Below are 23,518 nucleotides of genomic sequence, written 5' to 3'. Positions count from 1 at the left end.
ACAGAACTAGAATTTAGAGCCTTGATGTTGCGGAAGCTCAACAGCATGTGTAAGGACATGAGCAACATGAGTAAAGACATAGAAATGTTGAAAATAAACCAGCTGGAAATGAAAAACCAACAGGAAGAAATGAAGAATGACATAGCAGAAATGAAAAACACACTGGAAGGTCTAAAAAGCAGAGTAGGGGAAGCTGAGGACCGGATCAGTGAATTAGAAGACAAGCTGGAAGAAATCAACCAATCAGAAAACCAAAAGGAAAAAAACGATTAAAAAACAGGAAGAGAGCTTAAGAGAACTGTGGGACAACTGGAAACGGAATAATATTCATATCATAGGAGTCCCTGAAGAAGAAGAAAGTAAGCGAGGGCTAGAGAATATATTCAAAGAAATAGTGACAGAAAACTTCCCTAATTTGGTGAAGGAAGAAGGCATTCAAGTTCAAGAAGCTCAGAGAGCCCCAAGTAAGAAGAACCCAAACAGGCCCACACCAAGACACACAGTAATCAAACTGCCAAAAATTAAAGACAGAGAGAGAATCTTAAAAGCAGCAAGAGATAAGCAACAGGTTACCTACAAAGGAAACCCCATAAGGCTCTCAGCTGACTTCTCACAAGAAACACTACAGGCCAGAAGGGAATGGCATGAAGTAATCAAGGTCATGAAAAACAAGGATCTGAATCCAAGACTCCTCTACCCAGCAAGGCTATCATTCAAAATAGAAGGTCAAATAAAGAGCTTTTCAGACAAAAAAAGGCTAAGGGAATACATTAGCTCCAAACCAGCACTGCAATAAATGTTAAAAGGACTGCTGTAATTACCAGGAGAAATGGGAAGGAAAATAGAACCACACTAAACAAAAATGGCAATAAATAAGTACATATCAATAACCACCTTAAATGTAAATGGACTGAATGCTCCGATAAAAAGACACAGTGCAGCTGATTGGATAAGAAAGCATGACTCATCTATATGTTGTTTACGAGAGACCCACCTCACAACAAAAGACTCACATAGACTGAAAGTGAAGGGATGGAAAAAAATCTTTCAAGCAAATGGAAAAGAAAAAAAAAGCTGGGGTAGCAATACTTATATCTGATAAAATAGACTTCAGTTTGAAGGACATAACTAGAGACAAAGAAGGCCACTACATAATATTGAAAGGATCGATCCAACAGGAAGATATAACCTTGATAAACATATATGCACCCAATATAGGAGCACCAAAATGTATTAAAAAACTATTGGAGGACTTCAAAGGAGAAATCAATAGCAATACAATCATAACAGGGGACTTCAACACCCCACTCACATCACTGGATAGATCTCTAGACAAAAAATTAGCAAGGAAACAGAGACTCTAAATGAAGCACTAGACCAAATGGATTTAATAGATATCTACAGAGAACTACACCCCAAAACCACAGAATTCACATTCTTCTCAAGTGCACATGAACATTCTCAAAGATAGACCACATGTTAGGGCACAAACTAAGTATCTACAAGTTGAAGAAGATTGAAATCATAACAAGCATCTTCTCAGACCACAATGGTATGAAACTAGAAATCAATTGCAAGGAGAACATACAAAGACATTTTAACACATGGAAGCTAAATAGAATGTTATTAAACAATGAATGGGTCACCGAGGATATCAAGGAAGAAATCAAAAACTTCCTGGAAACCAATGAAAATGAGGACACAACAATACAAAATCTATGGGATGCAGCGAAAGCAGTTCTGAGAGGGAAGTTCATAGCACTACAGGCCTACCTCAAAAAAGAAGAAAAATCTCTAATAGACTACCTAACCTCACAACTTAAAGAACTAGAGAGCAAACAAAAAGAAAACCCCAGAGCAAGTAGAAGGAAGGAAATAGTAAGGACCAGAGCAGAAATAAACAACATAGAGACCAAAAAAACAATTCAGAGGATCAATAAAACAAAGAGCTGGTTTTTCGAAAAGATAAACAAGATTGATGGACCCTTAGCTAGACTCACCAAGAAACAAAGAGAGAGAACCCAAATACATAAAATCAGAAATGAAAGAGAGAGATAACAACTGACACCACAGAAATACAAAAGATCGTTAACAACTACTATGAACAATTATACGGCAACAAATTCGAAAATCTAAGCGAAATGAACAAATTTCTAGAAACACATAGTCTCCCAAAACTGGATCAGGAAGAGATTGAAAACTTGAACAGACCAATAACAACAGAAGAAATTGAAGATGTAATCAAGACTCTTCCAGCAAACAAAAGCCCAGGCCCGGATGGCTTCACGAGGGAGTTTTACCGAACATTCAAGAAGAACTAATACCCATTCTCCTCAAACTATTTCAAAAAATTCAAGAAGAAGGAAGACTTCCAAACTCGTTTTATGAAGCCAGCATAATTCTAATTCCAAAACAAGAAAAAGACACAAGAAAGAAAGAAAACTACAGGCCAATATCCTTGATGAACATAGATGCCAAAATCCTGAACAAAATACTAGCAAATCGAATCCAGCAATACACCAGAAAAATTATCCACCATGACCAAGTGGGATTCATCCCAGGGATGCAAGGCTGGTACAATATTCGCAAATCCATAAATATGATACACCACATAAATAAAATGATTAAAAAACCACATGATAATATCAATAGATGCTGAAAAAGCCTTCAACAAAATCCAGCATCCATTTCTGATAAAAATGCTCAGCAGTGTGGGAATAGAGGGATCATATCTAGACATAATAAAAGCCATATATGAAAGACCTACAGCCAACATCATACTCAATAGGCAAAAACTAAAAGCATTTCCCTTAAGAACAGGAACAAGGCAAGGATGCCCACTTTCGCCACTCCTATTTAACATAGTACTGGAAGTCTTAGCCACAGCAATCAGACAGGAAGAAAAAATAAAAGGGATCCAAATTGGAAAGGAGGAAGTGAAATTGTCATTATTTGCAGATGACATGATACTGTACATAGAAAACCCCAAAGACTCCACCAAAAGTTTACTAGACTTAATAAATGAATTTGGCAAAGTAGCAGGATACAAAATTAACGTCAAGAAATCGATAGCATTCTTATACACCAACGATGAACTCACAGAAAGAGAAACTAAGCAAACAATCCCATTTACCATTGCGGCAAAAAAATTAAGATACCTAGGAATAAACTTAACCAAAGAAATAAAGGACCTATTCGCAGAAAACTACAGGTCTTTGAAAAAAGAAATAGAGCAATATATAAAAAAGTGGAAGCACATACCCTGTTCATGGATTGGGAGAATTAACATCATTAAAATGTCCATATTACCCAAAGCAATATATAGATTCAACGCAATCCCCATCAAAATACCAATGGCATACTTCACAGAATTAGAACAATTACTTCAAAAGTTAATATGGAACCAAAAAAGGCCTTGAATAGCCACAGCAATCTTGAAAAGGAAGAACAAAGTTGGAGGGATCACAATACCAGATTTCAGGTTATACTACAAAGCCACTATAATCAAAACAGGCTGGTACTGGCACAAGAACAGATATATAGACCAGTGGAACAGAATAGAGAACCCAGAAATGGACCCAAGGCAATATGCTCAATTAATATTTGACAAAGGTGGCAAGAGCATACAGTGGAGTAAGGACAGCCTCTTTAATAAATGGTGCTGGGAAAATTGGACAGCTACTTGCAGAAAAATGAAACTAGACCATCAACTTACACCCTACACCAGAATAAACTCAAAATGGATAAAAGACTTAATTGTAACTCATGAATCCATAAAAATCCTAGAGGAGACTGTGGGCAACAAAATCTCAGACATCATACGCAGCAGAATTTTTACTGACACGTCACCTAAGGCAACAGAAACAAAGGAGAAAATGAACACATGGGACTACATCAAACTCAAAAGCTTCTGCACAGCGAAGATACAATCATCAAAACGGAAAGGCTCCCCACTGTATGGGAGAGCATAATTGCCAATGATATATCAGAGAAGGGGTTAATTTCCCATACATATAGAGTGCTCATACAACTCCACAAAAGGAAGACAAAGAATCCAATTAAAAAATGGGCAGAGGAACTAAATAGACACCTCTCCAAACAGGACATACGAATGGCTAAGAAACATATGAAGAAATGCTCATCATCACTAATCATCAGAGAGATACAAATCAAAACAACAATGAGGTATCACCTCATACCTGTCAGAATGGCCGCCATCAACAAATCATCAAACAACAAGTGTTGGCGAGGGTGTGGAGAAAAGGGGACTCTAGTACACTGCTGGTGGGAATGCAGACTGGTGCAGCCACTATGGAAAACAATATGGTGTCACCTCAAAAAATTAAAAATTGAACTTCCATTTGACCCAGTGATCCCACTGCTAGGAATATACCCTACGAAGCATAAAACACCAATAAGAATGAATATATGTACGCCCATCTTTGTAGCAGCACTATTTACAATTGCTAAGATCTGGAAACAGCCCTAGTGCCCATCAGTAGACGAATGGATCAAAAGGCTGTGGTACATATACACAACGGAGCACTACGCAGCGGTAAGAAAGAAAGATCTCTTATCCTTTGAGACTACATGGAGGGACCTGGAAAGTATCATCCTAAGTGAAACAAGCCAAACAGAGAAAGACAAATTTCATATGATCTCACTTATTTGTGGAATATAATGAACATAACAGTTGGGGGAATGGGGTAGTCCCAGAGACGTGGAAGGAGGGTACAGACTGACAATCCCCTAAGGAGTGGGGAGGTGGAGGAGGGATGAACCACAGAACTTATACGCATGTATGCGTGAACAGTGGACATGGACAACAACCTGGGGAAGGGGCAGGGCGGGGAGGGAGAGGGGGGAATCAGTGGGGGAAAAAGGAGAATTATCTGTAACAAAAATTAATCAATAAAAAATAAAAATAAAATAAAAATAAAATGGGATGCCAATAATAGCACACTTACCTCATAGAGGTGTTGGGATGATTAAATGAGTTAATATAAATTAAGCACTTTTGCCAGTGCCTGGCAGAAATAAGAGCTGTCTAAGTTGTTTGTGGTTATGACTACTAATCTGGAAGTTCTTTGCGGACAATGACACCATTGCATTTGGTTTGGGTCTACAGTGGATGGCCCATAGTAGGAGCTGAAATATGTTAGTGGAATACATAAATGACTAGAACATCTTCCCTCCATCTCTGAATTCAGCATTGGTTCAATTGCATATAGATTCCTTGAATATGAAAACAATGGCAATAATTATTTGAGAAATAAAAAGCATGATGAGATAAAGGAGATGTGAAACATTCACATTAATCACCTGAGTACCCAGTTACATTCTCTGGATCAATTCCCAAGTAGGACCTCTGGACTGGAGGTCAACCTTATTAGTTTCTTCTCCTGCCATTTTCCATCGTTGTACCAAGCAGGACTCTCTTATAGCTACTAAATGGTGCTCTGAGAAGTTTAACCTCTCAGATCTTGTTGGTTCATTTACTCCTCTGAAAGTATCATGTCCATCAGATTGACTAAACACCTGCCCAGAGTGGGCTGGCTCCCATGGCCTTGTTTTTATATCACAGTGTCGTACTGTTCAGTTCAGAATATTTTCAATACACTCAGTGTTTTAGAATCTCCATTCAGAAGGGGGAGGGCAGGAATACAGGTGATCAAGAAAACACTCACAGGTTTGGGAAGAGTGGAGCACCGAGCTTGTGCACGGAAGCTCCGTGCCCTTACCCCATACCTTGACCTACACATCTCTTTTGTCTGGCTACTCTTGGGTTATCTCCTGTGTAACAGGCTGGTGGGCCATAGAGATGAAGGAGAGATGGGGAGATAGTGGCAGTGCAGAGAGAGAGCCGAGAGGAGGTGAAGTCAATGAGGCACATGCTCACCTTCTCCCAGGACCAAACTGAATTTTACTGGAATTACAACTAAAATATAGAACAATATACCTGAATAACCAACTGAAGAGTAGCTGAAAAGAAGTCCTATAGGCAAGGATTTACAGAAGAAGCCACGTTGAGACGGGTAAGAAGAGCAGAGATGTGGAAAGGGCTGGCCCTGTTTCCACGGAAGGCGGCTGAGATTCCAGAGAGATAGCTCAGCTACAAAGATTCTTCCTGAAAATTGTGGGTCTCAACCCCATGCAGGGATCCCCAGCCCAGAGCACCAGAGCCAGGAAGCAGCACCCAACTAACACCTGGTTATGTAAATCAGCAGGGATTCTGTCTGCCAGGGAGAGATGGGCAGGATGCTAGAGACACAGGCACTCTCTTAAAGGGCCAATCCACAAAATCTCATTTTTAGCCAGTCAACCCAAGCTCCAGGGGAGAAAAGGCAGAGCAGATTAAAGTCAGGTGAGGAGAGACTGGGGTGTGTGGCTCTGGGGAGAGAGCTGAAGGGACAGCAGCCAGGGTCCTTGTGCTGAGACCCTCTCCCACACTGCAGGTGCCATCTTTTCTGGGTGGAGCACAACCCCCTTAAGGCATCAGTCTAGGGGAATGCAATAACCTCACACTCTGGATTCTTTGTTGTTCCACCCTGCAAAGATTATGCCCCACTGAGTGTTTCCTGGGCCAGGACACAGAGGTCTGGGCAGGCTCAAAAGGTGTGACTGAGTTGTGTGGCTTTGGGGTAGGGACAATGAACCCACACTTTTTTGTAAACCTGACCAATGCTTCCCCTTCATGGGAGACAGCCCCACCCTCCAGCCTCCCAGTGGCTCCACCCCCCAATTCCTGGTGGTCCCACCCTGACAAGCTCAGGCTCCCCAAGAGATCTGAGCAGAACAAACATAAAAGGGGCAGGGGAGTAATAGTCTGAATTTGCAAAAAGAGGGATAAGAGATTAGATGCATTCAAAAGAAAAAGTCTATTACATATATGTAACTTTATTTTTTATAAACCTAATGGTAACCACACACAAAAACCCCTAAATTAAGACACATAACTTAAAAAAAAGGGAGAGAAAACAGAGGAAAAAAGTGTGGAATACAACTAAAAAGACAACAGACAGAAACACAAGAAGAAAGAGCAAATGGAGCTACAGAGCTAACAGAAAACAAAAGATAAAATAGCTAGAGTAAATCCACATAAATCAATAATTACCCCAAATGTAAATGAACTGAATTTACCAATAAACAGGTACAGAATAGCAGAGAGGATTGAAAAACAAAACTCAACCATATGCTGCCTTCAAAAAACACATCTACAAAGATAAAGGTAGATTCAAAGTGAAAGGGTAGAAAATGATTCTCCAAGCAAATATCATCTACAGAAAAGCAAGTATAGCCATATTTATATCTGACAAAAAAGATTTCAAGATAACAAAGATAATAAGAGATAAAGATGGACATTTTATAATTATAAAGATGACACTACATTAAGAAAATATAACATTTCTTAATATACACGCACCTAATCAGGCAGCACAAAAATATGTAAAAGAACTACTCACAGAACTAAAGAGAGAAACAGATTGAAACAGAATCATTACCATTTTTATACACTAATAATAAACACACAGAAAGAGAAACTAATAAAACAATCCCATTCGTCATTGCAACAAAAAAATTAAGATACCTAGAAATAAACTTGACCAAAGAAGTAAAGTACCTGCTTGAAGAAAACTACAGGACATTGAAAAGAGAAATAGAAGAAGATACAAAAAAAGAGGAAGCATATACCTTGTTCATGGATTGGAAGAATTAACATCATTAAAATGTTCATACTACCCAAAGCAATCTATAGAATCAAGGCAAATTCCATTAAAATATCTATGACATATTTCACAGAACTAGAACAAACACTCCAAAAGTTTAAATGGAACCAAAAAAGGGCCCAAATAGCCACAACAATCTTGAAAAAGAACAAAATAGGCTGGATCACAATACCAGATATCAGGTTATACCACAAAGCCACTGTAATCAAAACAGCCTGGTACTGGCACAAGAACAGGTATATAGATCAATGAAACAGAACAGAGTACCCAGAATTGGACCCAACACATTATACTCAATTAATATTTGACAAAGGTGGCAAGAGCATACAATGGAGTAAAGACCATGTCTTCAATAAATGGTGCTGGGAAAATTGTACTAGAGCATCAGCTTATACCATACACAAGAATAAACTCAAAATGGATAAAAGACTTAAACGTGACCCGTGAATCCATAAAAATCCTAGAAGAAAATATAGGCAACAGAATTTCAGACATCACACACAGCAGAATTTTTATTGACACAACATCTAAGGCAAGAGAAATAAAGGAGAAAATTAACACATGGTACTGCATCAAACTAAAAAGCTTCTGAACTGCAAAAGAAACAACTATCAAAATGGAAAGGTAACCCACTATGTGGGAGAACATAACTGCCAATGATACATCAGAAAAGGGGTTAATTTCAAAATGTATAGAGTACTCATACAACTCAACAAAAGGAAGACAAATAATCCAATTAAAAGGGTAGAGGACCTAAACAGACACTTCTCCAAACAGAACACACAAATGGCCAAGAGACATATGAAAAAATACTCAACGTCACTACGCATCAGAGAGATGCTAATTAAAATAACTATGAAGCATCACCTCTCACCTGCCAGAATGGCTGCCAAAAGCAAATCATCAAACAAGTGCTGGCCAGGGTGTGGAGAAAAGGGGACTCTAGTGCACTGCTGGTGGGAATGCAGACTGGTGCAGCCACTGTGGAAAACAATATGGTGTTTACTCAGAAAGTTAAATATTGAACTTCCATTTGACCCAGTGATCCTGCTTCTAGGAATATATCCTAAGAAGCCTGAAACACCAAATAGAAAGAATATATGTACCCCCATGTTCATAGCAGCACTATATACAATTGCTAAGATCTGGAAATAGCCCAAGTGTCCATCAATAGATGAGTGGTTAAAAAAGCTTGGTACATATACACAATGGAATACTATGCAGCTGTAAGAAAGAAAGATCTCTTATCCTTTGAGATGACATGAAGGGACTTGGAGAGTATTATGCTAACCAAAATAAGCCAGTCAGAGAAAAAGAAGTATCACATGATCTCACTTATTTGTGGAATATAATGAACAAAATAAGGTGATGATCAATATAGACCCAGAGATATAAAAATAGAGTTCAGACTGACAAACTTCAGAGGAGGGGTTTGGGGGAGGGGAGAGATAAACCAAATAACTTATGCATATAAACATAACCAATGGACATAGACAACAATGCTGGGGAGGTGGAGGTGGGAAGGGAAGAGGCTGTCAATGGGGAAAAAAAGAGAAATGTTTGTAACAAAAATAAATTAATTAAATTAAAAAAAGAAATTTCAAAAAATTGGGGGAAAAAAACACACATAAAACACAATCATAGTTGGAGATCTTAATACTCCATTGACAGCTTTAGATAGATCAAACAGAAAATAAATCAAATATCTGCCTTAAATGACACTCTAGATCAAATGGACATAATTGATATTTGCAGTCTTTCATCCCAGAACATCAGATTATACATTCTTCTCTGGTGCACATGGAACGTTCTCAAGGATAGACCATATGTTGAGTCACACAACTAGCATCAAGAAGGCTGAAATTATACCAAGCATATTCTCTGACCACAGTGCCTTTAAATTAGACATCAACTGCAAAAAGGAAGTAAAGAAACCCACAAATACATGAAGATGAAACAACATACTACTAAAAATTACTGGGTCAAAGAAGAGATAAAAGATGAGACCAGCCCTGGCCAGTTTGGTTCAGCAGTTAGGGTGTCAGCCTGCGGTCCAGAGAGACCCGGGTTCAGTTCCCGCTAGGGGCATATACCTCGGTTGCAGTTTGTCCCCGGCCCTGGCTGGGTCGTGTGGGTGGCAGCCACTCAATGTGTCTTTTTCTTTTCTTTTTTTTTTTTTTATCCTCACCCGAGGACATTTTTTCGATATTTTGTTCACATAGAGTGGGAGGAGGAGAGAGAGAGAGAGAGAGAGAGAGAGAGAGAGAGAGAGAGAGAGAGAGAGAAACATCGACGTGAAAGGGACACATCGAGTGGTCGCCACCCACACGACCCAACCAGGGCCGGGGACAAACTGCAACCAAGGTACGTGCCCTTAGCGGGAACCGAACCTGGGTCTCTCCAGACCTCAGGCCAATGCTCTAACCGCTGAGCCAAACCGGCCAGGGCTCAATGTGTCTTTTTCACATCAATGTTTCTCTCTCTCTCAAATCAATAAAGGAAAAAACAAAACAGATGAGATCAGAAGATATATAGAGACATACGAGAATGACAATACAACATATCAGAATTTCTGTGATGTGGTTAAAGCAGTAATAAGAGGAAAGACTATATCATTACAGGCTTATCTTAAGAAACAGGAGAAATTCCAACTAAACAACCTAACATTATATCTTAAAGTACTAGAAGAAGAAGAACAAAAGCAACCCAAAATCAGCAGAAGAAAAAAAATACAGATTACAGCAGAATTGAATGAAATAGAGAACAAAGGGACTATACAAAAATTAATACAACAAAAAGCTGGTTCTTTGAAAAGATTAATAAAATTGAAAATCCTCTGGCTAGACTCACTAAGGAAAAAAGAAAAAAGACCCATATGAACAAAATCAGAGGTAAAAGAGAAGTCACCACAGACATCACAGATGTACAAAAGATAATACTAGAATGCTATGAAGGACATTATGCCACCAAATTCAATAACCTAGAAGAAATGGATATGTTCCTAGAAATATATGACCTTCCTAGACTAAGTCATGAAGAACTGGACAGTCTAAATAGATCGATCAGCATTGAGGAAATTAAAAAAAAACAAAAAACAACAACATCAAAAAACTTCCCCCCCAAAAAAGTCCAGGACCAGATGGCTTCACTGGTGAATTTTACCAAACATTCAAAGATTTAAAACCTACTCTTCTCAAACTCTTCCAAAAAATTGAAGAACAGGCAATACTTCCTAATATTTTTATGAGGCAAATATAACCCTGATACCAAAACCTGGCAAGGGTAATAAAAAAAAAAAGAATACTATGGACCAATATCTCTGATAAATACAGATGCAAAAATCCTAAACAAAATACTACAAATTGAATATAATAGTGTATAAAAAAATAATACATCATAGTTAAGTGAGGTTCATTTCAGGGGCACAAGGGTGGTTCAACATATGCAAATCAATCAATACAATACACTGCATTTACAAAAGAAAGGATAAAGATAGAAAGATCTTATTAATATATGCAGAAAAAATATTTGATAAGATACAACATCCATTTATGATTAAAACACTCAATAAAAGAGGAATAGAAAGAATGTACCTCAACATAATAAAGACCATAGAAAATAAATTCTCCACTAACATCATATTTGATGGTGAATAACTGAAAGTTTTTTTCTTAAAATCAAGAATAAGACAAGGATGCCCAGTCTCTCCACTATTATTCATCATAGTTCTGGAAGTTCTAGCCAGAGCAATAAGGCAAGAGAAATAAGTGAAAATCATCCAAATTGGAAAGAAGTAAAAGTGTCACTTTTTTTTTATAGTGGGAGGGAGGGAGGGAGGGAGAGAGAGAGAGAGAGAGAGAGAGAGAGAGAGAAACGCTGATGTGAGAGAGACACATCAAATGGTTGCGACCCACACAACCCCAACAGGGGCAGGGACAAACTGCAACCAACGTACGTGCTCTTAGTTGGAACCAAACCTGGGACTCTCTGGTTCGCAGGCTAACACTCTAACTGCTGAGCCAAACCAGCCAGGGCAAAAGTGTCACTTTTTGCAGATGACATGATTCTGTACATAGAAAATGCAAAAAAACCCCACCAAAAACCTATTAGAAACAATAAACACACACAGTAAGTTTGCAAATATTTGCAGGATACAAAATCAATGTACAAAAATCCACTGTCTTCTAAACTAACAACCAAACTTCAGAAAAAGAAATGAAAAAACAATTCCAAAAGAATGATACCTAGGAATAAACTTAACAAAGAACATGAAAGACCTATGTACTAAAAACTACAAAGCATTGTTAGAAGAGGTTGAAAAAGAAACAATAAAATGGAAAAAATATCCTGTGTTCATGAATAGAAAAAATCAACATGGTTAAAATGACCATTTGCCCAAAGCAATATAAAGATTTAATGCAAGCCTCATCAGAATCCCAATGTTTTAATTAAATAGAACAAAAAAATCATGAAATTTGTATAGAACCACAAAATACCCTGAATAGCCAAAGCAATCCTGAGAAAAAAGAACAAAGCCAGAGGTATCACACACCTAAGTTCAAATTATACTACAGAGACACAATAATCAAAACAGCATGGTATTGTCAGAAACAGACACACAGATCAGTAAAACATAATTGGAGGCCAAATATAAAACAACATGTATATGGGCAGATAATTTTTGACAACGGAGCCAGAAATACACAGTGGGGTAAAAAAAAACCTCTTTAATAAATGGTGCTGGGAAAATTGGAAAGCCACATGCAAAAGAATAGAACTGGATTATAGTTTGTCCCCATGTAAAAAAATTAACTCCAAATGGATCAAAGATCTAAATATAAGATCTGAAACAATAAATTACATAGAAGAAAGCATAAGTACTAAACTTAGGACCTTGGTCATAGAGAATATTTTGTGAACTTGACTCCAAAGGTAAGCAAAGTAAAGCAAAAATAAATTAATTGAACTATATCAAACTAAAAGCTTCTGCACAGCAAAAGAAACTGACAACAAAACAAAGCAACAACCAACCAAATGGGAGATGATATTTGCAAACAATAATTCCAATAGAGGTTTAATATCCAAAGTGTATAAAGCACTCATAAAACTCAACACCACACAAATAACCCAATCAAAAATTAGGCAGAGAGCCTCAACAGAAACCTCTCCCAAGAAGACATACAAACAGCCAACAGATATATGAAAAGACGTTCAATCTCACAAATACTAAATGTTGGAGAGGTTGTGGAGAAACAGGAACCTTCATTCACTGCTGGAGGGAATGTAGACTTGTACAGCCACTTGTAAAACAGTCTGGTGATTCCTCAAAAAAATAAGAATAGAGCTACCATATGACCTAGCAATCCCTCTCCAGGGTATATACCTAGAAAACTTGAAAACAGACATTTGCAAAGATATATGCACCCTTATGTTCATTGTAGCATTATTCATAATGACCAAGACAGGGAAACAACCAAACTGTTCTACAATAGAGGACTGGATAAAGAAGATGTGGTATATATACACAATGGAATACTACTCAGCCATAAGAAAGGATGAAATACTGCATTTGTGACAATATGGATGGACCTTGAGAATATTATGCTAACTGAAATAAGTCAGGTAGAAAAAGCTAAGGACCATATAATTTCACTCATATGTGGGATATAAAACTGAAATTTGTGAACGCAAACAGCAGTGTGGTGATTGCCAGAGGGAAGGGGGTAGGGGTGTGGGTGGGGGAAGGGGGCCTCATATATGGTGACGTGAGATGATTAGACTTTGGGTGGTGGGTACACAGTGCAATAACAGATCTTGTAACATAGAAACCCACACTTGAAGCCTACATGATCATATTAACCAATGTCACCCCAATAAATTTAATTTAAAACATAGAGGATCATCTATCTTTGAGTCACTAAAGGGAAGGAAACCCTACCTCCCAAATAACCCCTAGTTGACTTTACATGAATGACAAATAAATTTTTGTGTCTTAAAAAAAAGAATATGCTCTGGGTTGGGTATACTCAGTTGGCTGGATTATTGTCCAATACATCAAAAAAGTTGTGGGTTTGATTATCAGTCAGGGAACATACCTAGGTTGCAGGTTTGGTCCTTGTTTGGAGCACCTACAGAAGGCAATCAATCAATGCTTCTCTCTCACATCAATGTCTCTCTCTCTCAAAAAAAAAAAAAAATCAATAAACATATCCTTGGGTAAGGATTAAAAAAAAAAAAAAAGAATATGAGTGCTCAATTCGTGGTTATTCTGGTACATTATTATTGTTATTGTTATCATTACTATTGTTATTACTATTATTATTATTGGGCTTTCTAGATCACAAGGCTTCATTAATTATTCCCTCCATCTGCTAGTTCTGATTCTATATTTCAAATTTTATTCATGATGTCATTTGCTCAAGTCAGTTTTCATCTCAACTTTATTCTTTTGACCTCTTAAGCTCAGATTTTAAAAATAATTAGCACCTACTCTGTCTCTATAGTGGCTGCCCTACTTCTGGCCTTTATTCTTTCTTGACTAGATTCCACTCAAAACCTCTAACCAGATCTTTTGTCAATTTACACTGTTGCTACAATGATACTTCTATAAATCAAATCTTGGATTATATTACATGATAAGAAGATCTTGAAAATGTGTACTTTCTAAACTGTGTACGATATTTTAAAAAAAAAAGACTGTGTCTTGTATTATATCTCCTATTATTGAAGTTGTTAAAATGCCTTTGATATAACTATATACTGGGCACGTAGGTGATATGTTGACAAAACAAAGTATTGATAAATATCTTGCAACACATGAAAGTGCAACATGATGTGGCAATTTGTTAGATAAACTTGAAGAAGAAAAAGATTCCAAAAGTAATGTTATGTTACAAATGGATCTATTTAGAACTGTTGTCGATGCCCATACTTGATCTGAAGGATGAACTGACCCATTGGAAATGTTCATCTCACTGACAAAAGGAAGCAGGTCATAGACAGGATAAGAGAGGGAGTTTTAGTTATTTTGAGGGGTTAAGTCCATATGGGAGAGATAAATGTGAGAATTGATAGCTTTTATGTAAGATTTAAAGCCATAGATGAGCTCCCTAAAGGAGTGACACAGGTGTGAAAGAGAGATGTTACGACTGGGCTCTGAGCACTCAGTGCCACAAGGGTGGAAAGCAACTGGACTGAGACGGGGCCAGGAAAGGAGGACCACATGGTGCTGAGTCCTGGAGGAAAAAAACATTGTGTTGAAAGGAGGAGAGAGACAGTCCAACATCGCTGACAGGTCAAGTATAATGGAAACTGAGAAGTGAGCTTTGGATGTGGCCATGTGGAGGCCAATTTGGCCAGAGTGGTGGTGGGCAGGCCTGACTGCAGTGGGTTCAAGAGAGGATGTGAGAGGATTAGACAGTGATCTAAATGACTTGCAAGGAATTTTGCTTCAAAGAAAGAAGAAATTGGAGGTAGCTGGAAGAAGTGGGATCAAGAGAGTTTTCTTTGGGTACCCAGTGGTTGGGATACTTAGGAATAAAGAGGGAGAATAATACATTAAACATCAAGGTTTTTGTTTTATTTTGAGGGACTGAGAGAATGTCATTCAACAGGGCTATTATTCAAACCCAGTCTGTTTGACTCCAAGATTTATGCTGTGCAATGCTGCTTCTCTATTTATTCTGTTGACCAGGAGTTTGCTTAACCTTTATTTTAATTTTTAAAAATAATTTTTAAAATTAAAGCTGACATACAATATTATATTAGTTTCAGGTATGCAACATAGTTATTAGCTACTTACATAACTTATGAAGTGAGGACCTCAACAACCTTGTACCCATGTGACATCATACATAGTTATTAAAATTGACTATAGTTATTATTATTGACTATATTTCTTATATTATACTTTATATCCCCATGACTTTTTTATAACTGGCAATTTGTACTTCTTAATCTCTTCCCCTTTTTCACTCATCCCTCAACCCCTTCCATCTGACAGCCATCAGAATGTTCTCTGCATCTATTAGTCTGTTTCTGTTTTGTTTGTTTGATACATCAGATTCTATTTTTATATTTAGCTTTTAATTCTTGAGGTAGAAGGTAGAAGAAGAATCCATAATTGTTATAGAAACTGCAGATTGTATGTAGCAATAAATTGCTCTACTCTGTTTTCAACCTATTTCTCTCAGATATTAGAAGCTACATTTGAAGCTTAATATTCTTAAATGTGAAGAATAAAGCACCCATCCTATTTATGTTTATTATTTATATATTTTTAGCTTATTACTTCTTTCTCTTTTCTCCTTCTCACTAAAAAATAATAATTTTTAAATTTACCCTCAGGTGACAAACCTCCTGCTCCATCCATTCTCTAGTTTGACATTCTCTGAACTCCCTTAGCACTATAATATCATTCTTAATTGGGCTTCTCACACAATTCCTATTGTGAATGCATTATGGTTTTGTATAAAGCACACAGAAAGTTATATTTTTTTTCCATTATGATTTCAGAAAAATTGTAATTCAAAGATAAGGCCAAATGCCTCAGAAGCTGTTTGGATTGTTTTCTTTAAACTCTAGTTTATAGCAACTTGATTCCTTTTGAGGGTCATGAGCTTGGAGCCCTGTTTTTTTCCTATGGAAACCAACATTTACCTAGGTGGTTCTTATGAAACACTATTCAAAGAGATGTGACAAGAATGCCATGAACAGATGAACTCAGTATCAACAAGTCTGGAAAACATTACATGTGCTCTTCTTCTCTTGAACATTGATAATGCATATTAAAAGCTAGTAAGTCACTTAGAAAGTCAAAGTTTGGATTTTCTTAGAAGCAGATCCTGAAATGAGAATTTGAGGGCAAGTCATTTATTTGGAAGGTCCAGGAAACAACAGAAGAGAAGTGGGGGAATGATTCAAGGATGGGAAGGAAGTCAATAAAGTGTGTGTTATCAAGCCAGCCATTGCTGTGGTTGACTAGAGCCTACACCTGAGGGGAAACTTTGAGCAAAGTAGATTGCACGCCTCATAACTGTCCAATCACAGGAGCTGGGGTATTTACACAACACCTGTTAGTCACCAGGAAGGGCTGATCCCAGTTTCTTACACTTTCAGCCTGTCGCTGGCAGAGCAGCTTTCTGGGCTTTGGAGAAATCCCCCAGGCAAAGAGACGCAGAGAGTGGCCATTTGAAGTTAGTTGCATGAAGATAGGAGGGATATAGAGCATAGACATTGCTACTACACAGAAAGAGCCCTGTTTGCTCTAGTTTAACCCAGGTTTCCAAATCCCAATTGAATATGGAACACTTGTTTCTCAGCCTAAGCAATAAAATAACCTTCTTAATTGAATAACATATAACGAATAATGCTTCTCCCCAAATCAGGAAATAGGTTGTATGCCTAAAAACTAAGGCCCAGTATTTCATGCCTGCCATACATCACTAAATTTTTTTGTTTGTTTTGAGTTTATAGGGACCAGCTTTTCTAGACCCTGCCTGGGCCTGGGGTGTCAGCTGATGCCAAGATCCTTATCAAAACTGACCAAAACACTGGCTGCACATCTTCTTGTTTCCCTGCATGTCTGCACTTCCCCTCCCTTCTTATAAAAAAATTCAGCTTGGCAAGAGACAGTTCTTAGGATAGGAGTCCACCATCTTCTCAGGTCACTGGTATTTGAATAAACCAATTTCCTTACACCAGCCCCTCTCTCCCAAGTTGTGCTTTCACTGAGGCAGGAAGCTGAATCTACGTTTGGTTTCACTAGGGTCACAATTTAATGTACTATACAAGAAGCCTAAGGGAAATAAAACTGGTTATTTTAGAACCACTGGGTTCTCTCACCAGGGCACTCAAGACATTCTATTTCTGCATGCATCACAAAGACTTCAAATATGGCTAGCACAACTGAGGAAATTATTTTTAGAATTTTATTTAGTTTTAGTTATTTAAAATAAAAATTAATACATGTGTTTAGTGGCTACTTTATTGGACAGTGAAATTGTAGAGGCATACCACCTTCATGATTGGGGGAGAGATTGTCTCTCGTTCCAACAGGAAATGAACAAGGTAAACATGGTCCCAGCTGTTGCTGGTAGCCATTTTGTAACCATGGCAAAAGCTAACCTGGAGACATGGGAGAGACATTAGAATCAAATAAACAAATTGTGGCCAAACAGAACTGGAACTCTGATCATTTTGTACCTGCAACCTTATTGACTATTTATTAGCTTCCTTTTAAGTTATCCAATAAACTCCCTTATTTATTTAAGCACTTGAATCAAGGGTTCTATTACTTGTAGTTCTACATATTCTAACTGATGGTGCTATGCCCTCCCTCAGTAACTTGCAGTATAAAGTGCCCAATATCTGGAAGGGCATTTTCTAACTTTATACAAAACACTTTTCTGTGCCCTGGCTGGTTTGGCTCAGTGGTTGGAGCGTCGGCAGACGGACTAGAGAGTCCCAGGTTTGGTTTGATACAAGCTAAGGGCTTGTACCTTGATTGCGATTTGTCCCTAGCTCCGGTTGGGGTTCTGTGGGTGGCAGCTGGTCAATGTGTCTCTCTCACATTGATGTCTCTCTCTCTCTCTCTTCCCCCTCTCTCCTTCCCACTCTATCTGAAGATAAATGCAAAAAATGTCCTCTGGTGAGGATATAAAAAAAACAAAAAAACCCACTTTTTTGTTTTCTTCAATCTTTAAACATTTCTGAACATCTTAAAATGCTTTAAGCATATGCCTAAATCCTCTAATGGTCCTCAGAGCTGTGTTCTTGTTTTCCAAGTTTTAGAAATATTCATTAATTTCTCTCACACCAACCCAGTATGGAACCTTAATGCTCTTTGTAAGTCTTTTTGTCTCCCTCTGATTTCATAAATATTCTAATACAAAAGATTTCAAAAAGTCATCTTTTCAAAGAAAGCAATTACAGGAATTACAGAAAGCAAAACTCTCAACTGATAGGAAAGTCTGTTTTTTCCAACAAACAATAATATGGCATGTTTTCAAGCACCACAGAATGCTGAGTGAATAAAAGTAAACAGGACCAACGATATTCACAAAAAGGGGGCTCTGATATGACTGGGGTGAGAAGGAAAGCTGGGCCCAGAAAGGTCAGCAACCAGGCACAATTTCTCCATTGCTTTCAGGAATAGAGGTTGAGCAGACATTACTAGTGCTCGGTTCTTGCGTTATAAAGCCCTGCTGAGATTGGGAGCGTGGACCCAGAGGAGCAACTCAGAAACTACTGCAACCCTCTGTGTGCCCCAAGGAAGTGCTGAGCCGACAGCTGCGGTTCAAGAACAGCATCCTGGGAGAGTGACTGACCAGCTGTGTGGAAAAGATGTGGCATAGTTAAGAAGGGAGGCTTCTATGAGTTATCAGGAGTGAGAATTGTCACCAGATTCTATGTGACTGTCTCATTCTGAGCCAATTGCCAGTGAAGGTAGAATTATTCTACTTGGAGAAAGGGAACAAGAGTTCTAGAGGTGCCCCATGCTGTTCAAATCTTGGACTTGTGCTGTTACTTTTTCATTGATATTGGCTTTATTCATGGTCAGATCTAATTTCTTATAAATATAAGAAAGGGAGGCTTGACTAGGCATGGTTGTGTTAATAATATTTCTTCCTTAGAGTTCAGGAAATACCATCAGTTGTTCTTTTATCTCGACATTGGCCTTTTTATATTCTTCATTATAGAAAACCAGAGCATCACTACTCCCTCTTTCCTTTGTCAGAAAGGAACAGTGGAGGTTGGCCAAATGTTCACGGCAGGTCCTTGCTTTAAGAAGGGTTAAAATAAAAGGTAAGAAGAGGTAGAAACAGGAGAAAGAACCTGGGTTTTATTCCACAAAACTTGTTACCTAATTTTTTCCTGTATGAAGGTTGCATTAGATCCTTATTTCCTCTAAAACAGTATTATAAATTAGAACTCCATTCTTGGAAACTCAGTAACTAATGTAAAAACATTCAAAATTTGATCACCTAAATAAAGGAAAAATATACAACAGGGATAAGATTTTGCAAATAATGACTGGAAGCATTTAAATGTTTCTGTTAAACGAAGTTCCCCTTGTAGGCTTTCATCTCTCCAGGGCAACTCTTGGCAGCAAAACGGTACCAGGTGTTAGAGTAGTGGAGTCAGAGTAGTGGAGTCAGACGACCTAGCTCCGCAACCTCAGGGCTTGCGTTCTGCCTAAGAAAGAATTCAGAGTCAAGGCTCAAACTATCAGAGAAAGTTTATTTAGAAAGCCACAGAGGTGGGAGAAGTGAGCAGTAGAAGAAATGGGCTCAGGAAATAAGTTCCAGAGCAAAAGAAGGACCCTTAGAGCTTACGGGAGAGCGAGAGGCAAGGGAACATGCCTGGGGGAAGAGGGTGGGGAGAGGCGTGCTCCACAGAAGGAGCCCCCTTGGGTTCTTGTCTTGAAGGTTTAATCTGCTCTCCAAAGGCAGGGATTTCAGGGGAGGTCCCAGGGAAGGATCTCAATGGAATTCATTAGTTTACCAGGTCTCTGGGTTGTGGTTTCCACTGATTGGTCAGCACAAGGGGAAGGGGTCATCAGTCACTGCATTTGGTCCTGATGTCTGCCGTGGCGTTGCTTGTCTTGAGACAGGCCAGAAAGCCAGGACACGTGGAATAGGGAAACTGGGACAGCTGACCAAACTGACGCAGCAATTTACAGCAGATTCAGGGAGGAAAATAGTTTTTCTTCTGTCCCTTTAAGATCTCTGGCTGACTAATAATCAAATTAACGCGAGACAGACTGACAGGAGAAAATGACCACGTGGGCATTCCATAAGAATATGAGACCTGAGGACAGATCAAGCAGTTAAGCTTATACACAATCTTGATCTAAGGAGAAAATGAAGGTTGTGGTTTGGAATTTCAAAGGGCAGGACGGCAATTCACATGGGGTTGGGCAGCACATGTTTGGTAAACAAATGTGTGCTGGGCCATCTTGAACAATGTGACACACAGAGAGGACTTTGATTAAAGGACCTTGCTAGGTTACTGCCTGCCTATCACACAGTAGTTCATATTAAACTGTAGTTATTTATCACAGGTCCTCTGTCTAAATTCTTTAGGTAGCAAGGAGGTAGGCAAAAAATTCTTCCTGAGTCTTTAAAAAAAATTTTTTTTTCTTTATTTTCAGAGAGGAGAGGGAGAGAGTAACCAGGAATCGAACGGGCAAACTCTTGGTGTATGGGTCAATGCTCAACCATTGAGCCACACCGGCTAGGCTTCCTGAGTCTTTTGTTTCTTAACCAGCTTAAAATAATCAGTATCCCCAAAGACATATTTTTGGGTAGCACTCTGCTTCCCCTCACTGCTATAAGAAGTGACCCACTGTACAGAGAATAAACAAATGAGAACTAATGCACCAGAGTTAGGGACAAGTGAATATGACTAAATATATGAATATGTTTTGACTGTATTAAGGAAGCATTCCATAGATAATTTTTTAACTTAAGGTGTCTAATGGTCCTTGCCTAAACAAATTAATTGTTACTGATTCATTACATTTTTTCTTGTTTCATTAACCTGAAAATTCCTTAGAGGTGCAGGTTTGGGGAAATTAAATTGCTGCTCAACAAACAATACGTTTTTTTGAGTTTTATTTTGCATAAAATTGTTGATAACAGAATAGGGAAATATGGCAGACACCAGTGGGTCTTAACCTTTCCCAAGGAGAGGGACTGTTGACAATATAAATGATGTGACAGACCCCCTCATACAGTAGTGTTTTTATTTATCTAGTTTAGAGTAAATATGAATATAGATTAATGAATTCTGTGAAATAATTACTTGACTCCAGTTCATAGGCTGGACTTTAGTCACTTAATTACAAGAGAAGAGCAAGCAACTTGGAAAGCATGGTTCTTAGTGTGGGACTGGAAGTGTACCCAGGCGATCCTCTGCTCAGGAATCCTCCTACTCATAGTGATACCATTGCACTTTAACTTAGCGATGGATAACTGGGACAGAGCAAAGGGAAGACGAAACAGTTTGGGCATTCATTTGTGCAGCTTTGCCAGGAAGCTGCAGTTTAACACTCCCAGGTCTGCTTCCCACAGATCCACTGAGGGAAGGGACTGGACAGGGGAGGAGTAGATGCACACCCAGTAAAGTCTGGGTGACACAGGGAAGGTACTTGCTTGTCAGCCACACCTGGGAACAGGTCATTGGCCAGACTGGGCATGGCCACTGCAGTATGGGAAGATTTAAAATATTTAATCTCCTAAACAAAGAAGTTCCCTCTCTTGCTCAAGCCTGACTCCTGGCTTGTGGGGCTCTCCGGCTCCTGCATTTGCCCACATGGCCCACAGCCAGGTGGACCCCACCCAGGGGACTAATGGACTGTACTAGCCTAATGCTGTACCAGACCCCATTCCCACATGGAGTGGAAACTCTGGACACTAGCTGTGCTTCTGGCTCTACTGGATCCCAGCCGCTATCTCCCAGGACTGGATTAAGGGAAATGGGACTTTAAAAATTTATGGATGTATTTCCATGCAAATAAAGTTCATTCATCTTCCTGTGTGAGTCTAGAAAACTCTTTTTCTCTAGATATTGTAAGAACCCCACTCCGACTAGCAATGTGCAAAGACTATCCATTCATTTCTCTGATAATACTAAAGGCTTCTTTAAGTCTGGCTACTTCAGTAATTTTTCTAACCTTCTTGTTTTATAAGTTTGCCGTACTTTGGTCACTAATGTCAGGTGTGAACAGGAAATTGCAGCCCTGATTTATGGTTCTGTGACTCTCTCCTTTGCTCTATAGTAAACACACAAATGAGTAACATGGAAATGAGCCCCTTGGCTGGCTAGCTGTTGGTCCTGTTTTTGTTACATGAGGGCCAAGTGACTCAGAAATGTCTGCATAATGTAGTCAGCAACTCACCTGCACTGGCATTTGAGAGCAATACTTCAGCTTCAGTGGGATCCTGCAGATTCCCCAACAAAGCTGAGAGAAGAAATAGATCATGTGTTGAGTAGATGTTACATTGTTGACACTTCTTTTGATTTATTTCAGGAGCACACATTTTGCAGTTTTCTATCCTGTTTTAGCTGAGATGTAACTGTTTCCTGTTATTATTAGTGCAGAAAAGAGAGACGTGTTCTGTTGATTCAATCCATTTATTGCTGGCTGGGAAACACTGATGGCATAGCTGGAAAACAGTCTGTTGCTTTTATTAAAAGAATAATCTTTCCTTGGGCAGGAACAAAACTGTTCTATCTAGCAGAGAAACACTTATGTAGTCAGAAAGACAGTCACTTTTAGCTTCAAAAATGATACCAATTGGGGCTGGTTTTAAGATGCAAATGTAGTGTCAATGACTAAGCCACTTAAGAGTGAAAAAGTTGTGGGGTGTCTGGGCAGAGGCTGGAGCCCTCCCAGATATTCTGAATAGAGGCTGAAATTCTTATTTTACCAAGTTTTGAAAGTTGCCTTTTTCACACCGAACACAATATCTCTGTCACTAGAGTTTTAAAATGCAGTGCTTTAAATTTAACACTCTCTGAAAATAAGCCACTGGAACAGCATCAATATAATGTTTCTGACTCTGGATTTGCCAATGCCATCACGTATTAGCTGTGTGAACTTGAGCAAGTTACTTCATTAAGCCTCAGTTTCCTCATCTGTAAAGTGGACAAGAGAATAGAATCCACCTCGTGTAGTTGTTGTAGGAGTTAAATGAGATGTAGCACAGTGTCTGGCATGGAATGGTAGTAGTCCAAATAATCCTAGCTATTATTATTCTATTATTAACAAAATATCTAACAGTAGC

Source organism: Molossus molossus, unplaced genomic scaffold (assembly GCF_014108415.1).
Source record: "Molossus molossus isolate mMolMol1 unplaced genomic scaffold, mMolMol1.p scaffold_m16_p_9, whole genome shotgun sequence".
Taxonomy (NCBI): domain Eukaryota; kingdom Metazoa; phylum Chordata; class Mammalia; order Chiroptera; family Molossidae; genus Molossus; species Molossus molossus.
The sequence above is the reverse complement of the archived record's forward strand: the minus strand, read 5'-3'. Positions refer to the sequence as shown.